At 40.4% G+C, this 12,107-nt stretch overlaps 1 long non-coding RNA gene across 18 annotated transcripts in view; it reads right to left on the bottom strand.

Annotated features, from left to right (window-relative positions):
• LOC147350967 (uncharacterized) overlaps positions 1-12,107 on the bottom strand; it is an 81,566-nt gene that overhangs the window by 23,838 nt on the left and 45,621 nt on the right. For 10 of the 18 annotated variants that reach the window (XR_015147095.1, XR_015147101.1, XR_015147093.1 and 7 more), the window contains one exon: positions 5,843-6,607. The exons of the other annotated variants lie outside the window; for them this stretch is intronic. This is a non-coding gene — a long non-coding RNA (uncharacterized LOC147350967). Of the gene's footprint in view, positions 1-5,842; positions 6,608-12,107 lie in introns of those variants that run through there. 18 annotated transcript variants of the gene reach the window in all.

Below are 12,107 nucleotides of genomic sequence, written 5' to 3'. Positions count from 1 at the left end.
CCATGATTTATGGTTTTCAATAATTCCTCTGGTTGTTTTGTTGATAATAGACCAGAAGCAGGGAACATGTTGAAAGCTAAGTAATTTAAGCCAGGGATGATAGGGGTCCAGTGCAAGGTGGGGATACACACAGAGAACTGACACAAGAGAGCCTGGCCTGAAATTCACACTCGGTAAGTATCAGCTCTTAGTTACTCCCATGTTAAGGAAGTAGCTGATAAATTGACATCTCCTCTGGCTGTCTTTCTCAGAAAGGCTGGTACAGCCTGTGAATAATACGGAGACATTTACTAGACCGCGAAATTCCTCTTTTCCTCTGAGATTTAGTTCAGTTCAACCCTGAATCTAATCAAAGTAGACCGTGTTTAGATTTTTTTTCCCTCTAACAACTTTATGATCACTAGTTTTTATGATTCTCTCATAAATCTGCCAATCTTGGAGTCTGTTTTATATGGTATTTTGGCTCTAGACCATTGAAAATAATGGTTTCACTCCCATCTGTATTTTTGGCATCAACTACATTTTTCTATATCTGTTTATACTAATTTATTACTGTTACCATCCCTTCCTATGCACGATTTGCTTTTTCATCATTCTTTTCTCAGCTACAGGCTCAAACTATTTTAATTCACTCATCATTCAGTATCTTTACTTTAAAATTTTTTTAAAGGGACAGATGCTGTCCAAAAACTCATTTTAGCCATTACTTTTGGCATAGATAAGGTTAACCATGGAAGTAATTAATACCAGCTAACATAAGCTACCAAGTGACTATAAGGTAGATTTTAAAAATTGAAATGGGTACACCACTTTTTACTTAATAGACATATGAAACAAAGCTAATTATTATAATTTCCATTCTGGGAAAAAATACTTGTGGCCAAGTTTAAAAAGCAAGGACTCTTTTCTAGGCAGGTTATTATCAATTTGATAGCCCACCAATCTCCTCTGTCCATGGAATTCTCCAGTCAAGAATACTGGAATAGGTTGCCATTTCCTTCTTCAAGGGATCTTTCCAACTCAGGGATCCAACCTGTGTCTCTTGCACTGCAGGTGGATTCTTTACTGTCTGACCTCTCAGGTAAGCCCAATATAATATATACATATCCAGATTTTTCAAGGAGAGTATCTGATTGGCCTGGTCTTGACCAAGGGTTGACTACAATCCAGGCAACCATGGCTAGAGAGTATAACAGATAGTGTATTATGACTAACAGGGACCTGGGCCCTGTAGGGACAAAGATGGGAGAGAAAGGGATAAGGGATGGACAGATCCTCCAACAGGAAGATAGACACTCCATGACCACATGGGGCAGACCCTAAAGGCAAGTTTTAAAATGTATGAAATAAATAACAAGGTCCTACTGTGTAGCAAAGGGAACTACATTCAATAGCCTGTGATAAACCTTAATGGGGAAAATATATTAAAATATATATATATATACATATAGGAATCACTTTGCTGTATAGCAGAAATTAATATAACATTGCAAATCAACTATACTTAATAAAAAGTTTTGTTTGTTTTTTTTTTTTAATGTAGGAAGTAAAAATGAAGAGCACAGCATGCCCTTAAACTGTGAAGTCTCAAAATTGTCACCAATGATGCTAGGTGAAACAGTTCCAAGAGTGAAGGAGAAAATGAGGATTTGATCAGAAAGAGAAGCAAAATGAAGATGCTGCAATTGAGGCATGATGGGAGAAAAATACGCCCCCAGAGAGGCAGGACATATCTGTGGGCCGCCGAGAAGGATAAAGGGAGGATGTTGGCACGAATTAAGTTTTTAAAAAAGCTCACAAAAGACATAGCTGATATTTTTATTTCCATAATGGAAAATTATGGCAGATATTAAAAGCCCAATGGAAAACTTAAAATCTTACAAGTTAATAAACAGAACTTACTCTAGGTTTTGAGCTGCCATTAGACAATGGAAATAGAATTAAAAAGAAATAAATCTGGGGGAAAAGAATCCCAATCATAGTGGAGATAGTCCTATAACACTTAGCTGGAGTCCAAATGGCGCAAAATCTCAATATTGGAAACATCAGGGCATGGAAAGAACGTTGTCGGAAACTATGTATAGCACAAGCTGAAATGAAGGACTATTTGTTAGGACTGTGGTACGTTTAAGTGACCATATCATCAAATGGTAAATTGATAACTGTGAGTTTAGACAGAGCTTGTGGAAAAATAAATGAGGGAACAAGGAGATCACTGAGACTTTCCAAACTTTTTTGTCTTTTCTTTAAAAAAAAAAAAAAAACAGTACCTTTGTGTAGTATACCTTCCATAAGCAAAAACATCTACTAAGATTACCAGGGATTAGGCTGGTGTATAATTATGAGCTAGTTTGTATATAATTAAGAGAACTGGTTTACCAGCTGTTTAGTCCCAATAAGCACAGGTTTCAAGATACTGAAAGTCTTATGTAAATTCTCTTCCTTGAGGCTATTTTCTGCTTATTTACTCTTAAACCAAAAATCTTCCATCAAATGTTAGAGGGGAGAGGCTACATGTAGACGGTTGGTCAACTCTCTTCAGAAGAAGTATGTCCAGTGAAGGGAAAATTCCAACACACACACGCTATTCCTGTATGCTGTGCATACAAGTGTTACTATAATATACAATATGCATTCTTATATATACACCATTACCATAATATACAACATATGGAACCACTGTAATTTATATCCTGTTCTAATAATGTGCAAATCCCGTGCCCAGGACCTTTCTCACAACTCTTTCACCTGAGACAACCGTCTCCAAAGAAAATCTCCTGTACAATTCTCTCCAGTTATTTTTTATTGCCCCTCTGATCTTTTGGGGAGAAAAGCTCAGCCCCCGGTCCTATTCCCACTTGTGAATAATTGTTCCCTGGCCCCAGCTCAATCACATGCCTTCCTGTGAAGTCTATAATTTCTTCAAACATTTGATGATTGGCAAAAGCCAGGCCCCAAGACACATATTCATCTTCCTCCACTGTTTCCACATTTAGCTCCTATTTTCCTTTCAGGCCAAGTCCTCTCGTCACCATCTACGTTATTTCTGAGAATCATGGCCATGAGCTGTACCCAAAACTCAGTTCCTTAACTCGGTCTTAGAACCTCCAGCTCTTAGTGGTCATGAAAGTGAAAGTGAAGTGGAAGTCACTCGGTCACGTCCAGCTCTTTGCGACCCCATGGACTATACAGTCCATGGAATTCTCCAGGCCAGAATACTGGAGTGGGTAGCCTTTCCCTTCTCCAGGGGATCTTCCTAACCCTGGGATCAAACCCAGGTCTCCCACATTGCAGGCAGATTCTTTATTTTCTGAGCCACCAGGGAAGCCCAAGAATACAGGAATGGGTAGCCTATCCCTTCTCCAGGGGATCTTCCTGACCCAGGAATCGAACTGGGGTCTCCTGCATTGCAGGCAGATTCTTTACTAACTGAGCGATGAGTGGTCATATAGTACAGTAGCTAACAGTGGTGCCAGGCTTCCTGGTTTAAAGTCTTGTTTTTTCTTTATACTTAGAGGCATACTTGATATCTAATGAGCACAACTTGATGAGTTCTGGACATGTGCAAAAAATGCCGTGATACCATCACTTGTGGTGCGCTCAGTTGCTCAGTCGTGTCTGACTTTGCAGTCCCATGGACTGTAGCCTGCCAGGCTCCTCTGCCCATGGGACTTTCTAGGCAAGCATACTGGAGTGGGTTGCCATTTCCTACTGGGGGATGGGGATCTTCCCAACCCAGGGCTCAATACTGCATCTCCTGGGTCTCCTACATTGGCAGCCGGGTCCATTACCATGGCCCCACCTAGGACACCATCACTATGGTCAAGGTAATAGACACACCCAACATCGCCCCGAGTTTCCCTGGGTTATGTCCATGTGTGTCTGTGTGTGTGTGAGAGAGAGGCAGAGGAAGAGAGAGATGGACACTGAACATGAGAGCGACTGTTTTATATTTTGGGGTGCAGGGCACCATATTATTAACACTAGGGCACTCCGTTGTGACGTGGGGTGCGTATTAACCCTCCTCCGTGACCCTTTCCTCATCTGTTAAACAGGGATGTTGTTATTATAGAACTCAGTGAATTATTTCAACAGTTTTCAAAGTTTGATTTGCCCAACCCTGGGCATCCCCAAGGCCATTTCGTGAAGTCCAAGAAGTCAAAATATTTTTATGATAATACTAAGATGTTACATGTCTTTCCTGATGGTAGGAAAACAACGAGGGCTGAAGCTGCGGGTGTGAAATGTGGGGCAGGGGCCCTGCACTGTATTTGGAGTCACTGCCATTGCATGGCCACGCAGGCACATGCAATATTACTCAGCCACCAAAAGGGATGAGACTGTGTCATTTGCAGAGAAGTGGATGATCTAGAGACTAACGGGGTGAAGTCAGTCAGAAAGAGAAAAACGTATTAATGCGCATATGTGGAATCTAGGAAAATGGTAGAGGTGATCTTTTTTCAAAGCAGAAACAGAGACACGGACATAGAGAACAAACGTATGGACACCAAGGGAGAAGAGGGCAGGCGGGATGCACCGGGGGCTTGGGATTGACGTACGGACACTACAGATAGTGCGCGTAGAACAGAGAGCCGCTGGGAGCACGCTGGGTAGCAGGGGACCTCCTCGGTGCTGTGTGTGGCCCCAGTGGGGAGCAAATCCAAAAAGGAGGGGACACGTGTGTCCATACAGCTGATTCATTTTGCTGTACAACGGAAACTGACAGCAGTGTAAAACAACTATACTCCCAATTGAAAAAAAAACAAAAACAAGAAACAGTTTCACTTAGGGACATCCTTGAGTATAAGCAATACACTTAATTTCATTAAATTCCCACTGCTCAGTATATATATTTTAAATTATATGTGTAAGGGCAATTGGAAACATTTCTGAAATACATCATCTGCCTACTAAAGTACAGTGGTTGTCTTTGGCTTATGCAATTGAGTGACGAGCTGAACTACCTCCTTTTTTTTTTTTTGTAAGAAACACTATTTTTACTTGAAAGAACAGCTGACAGACAGCTATGGTTATTCAGACTTTGGTATTTGGCAGAAATTTTCTTGAAAATGAAAAAAGTAAGACTGTCAGTTCAAGGAACTAAACTGACAGTATTTGCTGCCAGTGATAAAATTTGAGCTTTTGCGAGAAAACTGGAATTTTGGAAGCCCTGGATTGGCCACTAATGAGCTTAAATTAACAGTGGTGAAGATGTGTTGATTTTGACGGCAATTCACAAATTATGGAATGATCATATCTATGTAAAAATAGATCTGTCTACAGTGCTATCTTATTACCCATTGAATGTTTTTATTGTAAGCTTGTATGAATTCTCTGCATATTGCAAATATTTCTCTTTGCCCTATACAAGGCCAGAAAAACAAGGTCCCGTTTGTTTACGACTTCAGGGGATCCACCCTTTCTTTTGTGTTTCCCTGGTGGCTCAGTGGTAAAGAATCTGCCTGCCAGTGCGGGAGACACGGGCTTGATGCTTGGGTTAGGAATAGCCCTTGGAGAAGGAAACGGCAACGCACGCCAGTATCCTTACCTGGAGAATTCCATGGACAGAGGAACCTGGTGGTCTCCAGTCCACGGGGTTCCACAAGGGTCAGACATGACTTAGTGACTCAACAACAAAACAAAATCCTTTAAGTGCAGAAAGTAATCCTTGCCACAGTAATTTTATAAATAATTATCTTAAAAAGTCTATGACTAAGTTTAGATATCTTATTCTTTATTTCAACTTTATCTTGGTATAGAGTATAGTATTTCCACATCTTTTTAAGGCCCCCCAACACTAAATGAATTGTCCTAGAATGCTGTATAAAATAATCCTTTCCTGCTATCTGACATTTCCTTTATTCATATACACTCTTACATTGTGACACTGATTTAAAACAGACACTCATTCTTGGATACTCGCTCATTTTCTGGTGCTTTCTTGAAGAGCTGAATTTATCTTGGCACAATTAAAGGCATTGAAAGACTGCAATCAACACTTGGGCACATTTACAGCAGTTGCTGCTATAACACTGACATTTGTAGGGTCTTTAACGCCACACTTCACATAGTTAATTCACTTCACATAGTTTTCCTAGGGCATTATGCCCTCTGAGTAAAACTATTATTCATATTAGTTGCTTAGGATTAAAAATTCTTTTAGTAAACATGTGCTTTTCCTGTGGCCTGACAGATGTAAGAGGCATCACCCTGAGAGTAGGTAGGTATACACTGATACAGCAAAATCATTCCTACTCACTGATCAGAATCCAGAGCAACTACAAAAGCTGTATAACATTTAACAACACAAACAAAGCTCTGGGAAGTGCTCGGGAAGCGAGCAGTGCAGAAAGAACTTGAGGTTCACACACACTGAGGTGAGTCAGACATTCTCTGGTACTTTTCCATCCGAGGCTCATCCATGAGCAGGGGAGGCTTAGAACTTTCAGAAGTCTTATAACAGGAGCCAAAGATCAGGGCTACCAAGGCAGCAAGGACGTGAGGGACCCAGATTCCAGAAAAAAGGGTCACAGCCATCTAAAGCCAACGTTCTGCACAGATATTCCTTTTTGGCATTCGCTTACATCACATATGGCAGGTGGAGAGCCTGAAAAACCAAGCATAAAGCAGCAGTTTCAGGCTCCACAGCGCCGACGTTGGTAGTCATGTCACCACATGAAATAATAATCTGGGTTTAAGCCAGGCTTTCAGTGGTGAATCCACTAAAGGTCTACACATGAAGAGAACAGACCCTCTGGAAATAGATGGCTCTCATAACCTCTAAAAACTTAGGCGGACATAAGAGAAGTAAATATGTTCTATAGAAGGAGAATGTCTTCCAAAGCTTCAGTAATTGCTCGTACACAATAGCTGATATCCAATAAAAAAATAAAATCCAAGAGCCATGCCATAAAACAGGATCAGAAAAAGGTTACAGAAAACAGATGATACAGTCATTGGTGTTTCCAAAGGGGAATATCATGTTAAATATCTTAAAATGATATTTAGAACGCTATATATCAGGCTAGACAATTTCAAAATTAGCTGGAACTTACTTTAAAAATCAAACAGAAGTCCCTGAACTGAAAAAAATGTAATTGAACCCAATAGACTGTGATAAATTAGATAGAAGGGAAGAGAATGATTCAATTTTAAGATAAGTAAAATATCAGACAAACTCAGAAAGAGAAAATACAGAAAAGGGCATAATAGATAAGAGGTGGAAAAGTCCAAGAATATATTCCAAGAATAATAGATGAAAGAGAATGAGTCAGAAACGGCATTTGAAGAAATACTGGCTGATAATTTCCCTAAAATGATTAAATACATTAATCCACATATTCAGTAGTTCAGCGGCATTATTTTTAATCGTCAAGACACGGAAGCAACCCAGGTATCTATCAGCAGATGAATGGATAAGGAAGATGTGCATCTGTATGCAGTGGAACACTACTTAGCCATTTCATGACCTTTTGTCATTCGCAACAACACGGATGGATCTAGAGGGTATTATGCTAAGTGAAACAAATCAGACAAAAAGACAAATGCTGTGTGATATCACTGACATGTGGGCACACACAAAAAAACAACAAACCAGTGAACATAACAAAAAAGAACAGACTCATAGAACAAATTAGCAGCTACCAGTGGAGAAGAGGAACATGCGGGAGGGGCAACCAGGGCTAGGAGTTAAGATGCACAAACCATTATGTATAAAATAAGCTACCAGGATATGTTGTACAACATAGGGAACATAACCAATATTTTATAATAGCTATAAATGGAGCAAAACCTTTAAAAACGAATTACTTACACCGTACACCTATAACTCATACTATTATACATCAACTATGTCCATGGGGTCACTAAGAGTCGGACACGACTGAGCGACTTCACTTTCACTTTTCACTTTCATGCATTGGAGAAGGAAATGGCAACCCACTCCAGTGTTCTTGCCTGGAGAATCCAAGGGACGGGAAGCCTGGTGGGCTGCCATCTATGGGGTCACACAGAGTTGGACACGACTAAAGCAACGCAGCAGCAGCAGCATGCTCCAATTAAAAAAAAAAAAAAAATTTAGCCAACTCCAAACAAGATGAATAGGGGTTCTTGGCAGGAATAGAATCCAAGTTGGAAGCACTACGATTAAAAAATAAAGCACAAAAGAAGAGTAATTGGATAAGTGTAAATAAATAATGACACATGGGAGCCAAGATATACTTAAAAACATGTGATGAAATAACATTGAACAAAAAGGAAGAGAAATAATGAACAGGATCCCGAAGTCCTTGCATTGCCCAAAAAGTGAGGAGCACTAATTCTTTGTTATAGACGCAGGTTGTACTCCGAAAATTAACAGAGTGGTAGAATTACATACAGCTAACAAGCTAATAGAGGAGGAAAAGAAAGAAGTATTTGATCACTAAAAGAAAAGCAAAGCATGGCAGCTATATGTTGAACAGTGACAGATTTTATCTTCTTGGGCTCCAAAATCACTGGTGACTGCAGCGCAGCCATAAAATTAAAAGAAGCTTGCTCCTTGGGAGAAAGGCTATGACAAACCTAAACAGTGTATTTAAAAGCAGAGACATCACTTTGCCGACAAAGGTCCATATCGTCAAGGCTATGATTTTTCCAGTACTCATGTGTATGGGTGTGAGAGTTGGACCATAAGGAAGGGTGAGAGCCGAAGAACCCATGCTTTTGAATTGTGGTGCTGGAGAGTCCCTTGGACAGCAAGGGGGGATCAAACCAGTCCATCCTAAAGGAAATCAACCCTGAATATTTATTGGAAGTACTGATGCTGAAGCTCTAATACTTTGGCCACCTGACGGGAAGAGCTGACTCATTGGAAAAGACTCTGATGCTGGGGAAAATTGAAGGCAAAAGGAGAAGAAGGCAACAGAGGATTAGATGGCTGCATGGCATCACCGACTCAATGCACGTAAGTTTGAGCAAACTCCAGGAAATGGTGAAGGATAGGGAAGCCTGGCGTGCTGCAGGTCACAGGATGACAAAGAGTTGGACACAACTTAGCAACTGAACAACAATACATTAACAGCAACAAAATAAATAAATAATACTCCAAACTGTAAATGTAATGTTGAAAACCTGGAAGCAATCCATCAGTGATAATGGATAATCAAATTAGGCATATCAGATCAGATGGGATCAGTCGCTCAGTCGTGTCCGACTCTTTGTGACCCCATGAATCGCAGCATGCCAGGCCTCCCTGTCCATCACCAGCTCCCGGAGTTCACCCAGACTCACGTCCATCGAGTCAGTGATGCCATCCAGGCATCTCATCCTCTGTTGTCCCCTTCTCCTCTTGCCCCCAATCCCTCCCAGCATCAGTCTTTTCCAATGAGTCAACTCTTCGAATGAGGTGGCCAAAGTATTGGAGTTTCAGCTTTAGCATCACTGCTTCCAAAGAAATCCCAGGGCTGATCTCCTTCAGAATGGACTGGTTGGATCTCCTTGCAGTCCAAGGGACTCTCAAGAGTCTTCTCCAACACCACAGTTCAAAAGCATCAATTCTTCAGCGCTCAGCCTTCACAGTCCAATTCTCACATCCATACATGACCGCAGGAAAAACCATAGCCTTAACTAGACGAACCTTTGTTGGCAAACTAATGTCTCTGCTTCTGAATATGCTATCTAGGTTGGTCATAAGTTTCCTTCCAAGGAGTAAGTGTCTTTTAATTTCATGGCTGCAGTCACCATCTGTAGTGATTTTGGAGCCCAGAAAAATAAAGTCTGACAATGTTTCCACTGTTTCCCCATCTATTTCCCATGAAGTGATGGGACCGGATGCAATGATCTTCATTTTCTGAATGTTGAGCTTGAAACCAACTTTTTCACTCTCCACTTTCACTTTCATCAAGAGGCTTTTTAGTTCCTCTTCACTTTCTGCCATAAGGGTGGTGTCATCTGTTTATCTGAGGTTATTGATATTTCTCCTGGCAATCTTGATTCCAGCTTGTGTTTCTTCCAGTCCAGCGTTTCTCATGATATAAGTTAAATAAGCAGAGTGACAATATACAGCCTTGACATACTCCTTTTCCTATTTGGAACCAGTCTGTTGGTCCATGTCCAGTTCTAACTGTTGCTTCCTGACCTGCATACAGATTTCTCAAGAGGCAGGTCAGGTGGTCTGGTATTCCCATCTCTTTCAGAATTTCCCACAGTTTATTGTGATCCACACAGTCAAAGGCTTTGGCATAGTCAATAAAGCAGAAATAGATGTTTTTCTGGAACTGTCTTCCTTTTTCCATGATCCAGCAGATGTTGGCAATTTGATCTCTGGTTCCTCTGCCTTTTCTAAAACCAGCTTGAACATCAGGAAGTTCATGGTTCACATATTGCTGAAGCCTGGCTTGGAGAATTTTGAGCATTACTTTACTAGCATGTGAGATGAGTGCAATTGTGTGGTAGTTTGAGCATTCTTTGGCATTGCCTTTCTTTGGGATTGGAACGAAAACTGACCTTTCCAGTCCTGTGGCCACTGCTGAGTTTTCCAAATTTGCTGGCATATTGAGTGCAGCACTTTCACAGCATCATCTTTCAGGATTTGGAATAGCTCAACTGGAATTCTATCACCTCCACTAGCTTTGTTTTTAGTGATGCTTTCTAAGGTCCACTTGACTTTCACGTTCCAGGATGTCTGGCTCTAGGTGAGTGATCACACCATTGTGATTATCTGGGTCGTGAAGATCTTTTTTGTACAGTTCTTCTGTGTATTAGTGCCATCTCTTCTTAATATCTTCTGTTAGGTCCATTTCTGTCCTTTATCAAGCCCATCTTTGCATGAAATGTTCCTTTGGTATCTCTGATTTTCTTGAAGAGATCTCTAGTCTTTCCCATTCTGTTGTTTTCCTCTATTTCTTTGCATTGATCGCTGAGGAAGGCTTTCTTATCTCTTCTTGCTATTCCTTGGAACTCTGCATTCAGATGTTTATATCTTTCCTTTTCTCCTTTGCTTTTCAGTTCTCTTCTTCTTACAGCTATTTGTAAGGCCTCCCTAGACAACCATTTTGCTTTTCTGCATTTCTTTTCCATGGGGATGGTCTTGATCCCTGTCTCCTGTACAATGTCACCAACCTCATTCCATAGTTCATCAGGCACTCTATCTGTCAGATCTAGGCCCTTAAATCTATTTCTCACTTCTACTGTATAATCTTAAGGGATTTGATTTAGGTCATACCTGAATGGTCTAGTGGTTTTCCCTACTTTCTTCAATTTAAGTCTGAATTTGGCAATAAAGAGTTCATGGTCTGAGCCACAGTCAGCTCCTGGTCTTGTTTGTGTTGACTGTATAGAGCTTCTCCATCTTTGGCTGCAAAGAATATAATCAATCTGATTTCAGTGTTGACCATCTGGTGAAGTCCATGTGTAGAGTCTTCTCTTGTGTTGTTGGAAGAGGGTGTTTGCTATGACCAGTGCATTTTCTTGCCAAAACTCTATTAACCTTTGCCCTGCTTCATTCCATATTCCAAGGCCAAATTTGCCTGTTACTCCAGGTGTTTCTTGACTTCCTACTTTTGCATTCCAGTCCCCTATAATAAAAAGGACATCTTTTTTGGGTGTTAGTTCTAAAAGGTCTTATAGGTCCTCATAGAACCGTTCAACTTCAGCTTCTTCAGCGTTACTGGTTGGGCCATAGACTTGGATTACTGTGATATTGAATGGTTTGCCTTGGAAACGAACAGAGATCATTCTGTTGTTTTTGAGATTGCATCCAAGTACTGCATTTTGGACTCTTGTTGACCATGATGGCTACTCCATATACATAAAATAAATTATATAACAATGGAAATGAAAAATGATGAAGATCAATGTTGAGAAAAGTTGTCTGACTCAGAAGATCCCATTTGCCTAAGAATTTTTTTTTAAGTAAAATTAATATGTGCACTACAAAGTAAAATGGTGATTATCTTTGTGCAGAAGTAATTACAGAGAGATCCTTAGAAAATTCTGAGGTGCCAGTATGTTCTATATTTTAATCTGAGTCATGATTTCACGGTCTTATAAAATTTCATCAAACGTATTTGTGATTTTGTGCAATTGTCTGCAACTGCTCTATACTGCAGTTAAAAACAAGAAAAAAC

This window comes from Bos grunniens, chromosome 19, assembly GCF_055505025.1.
Source record: "Bos grunniens cultivar Pamir isolate PY7600 chromosome 19, Bosgru_T2T1.0, whole genome shotgun sequence".
Lineage (NCBI taxonomy): Eukaryota > Metazoa > Chordata > Mammalia > Artiodactyla > Bovidae > Bos > Bos grunniens.
The sequence above is the reverse complement of the archived record's forward strand: the minus strand, read 5'-3'. Positions and strand labels throughout refer to the sequence as shown.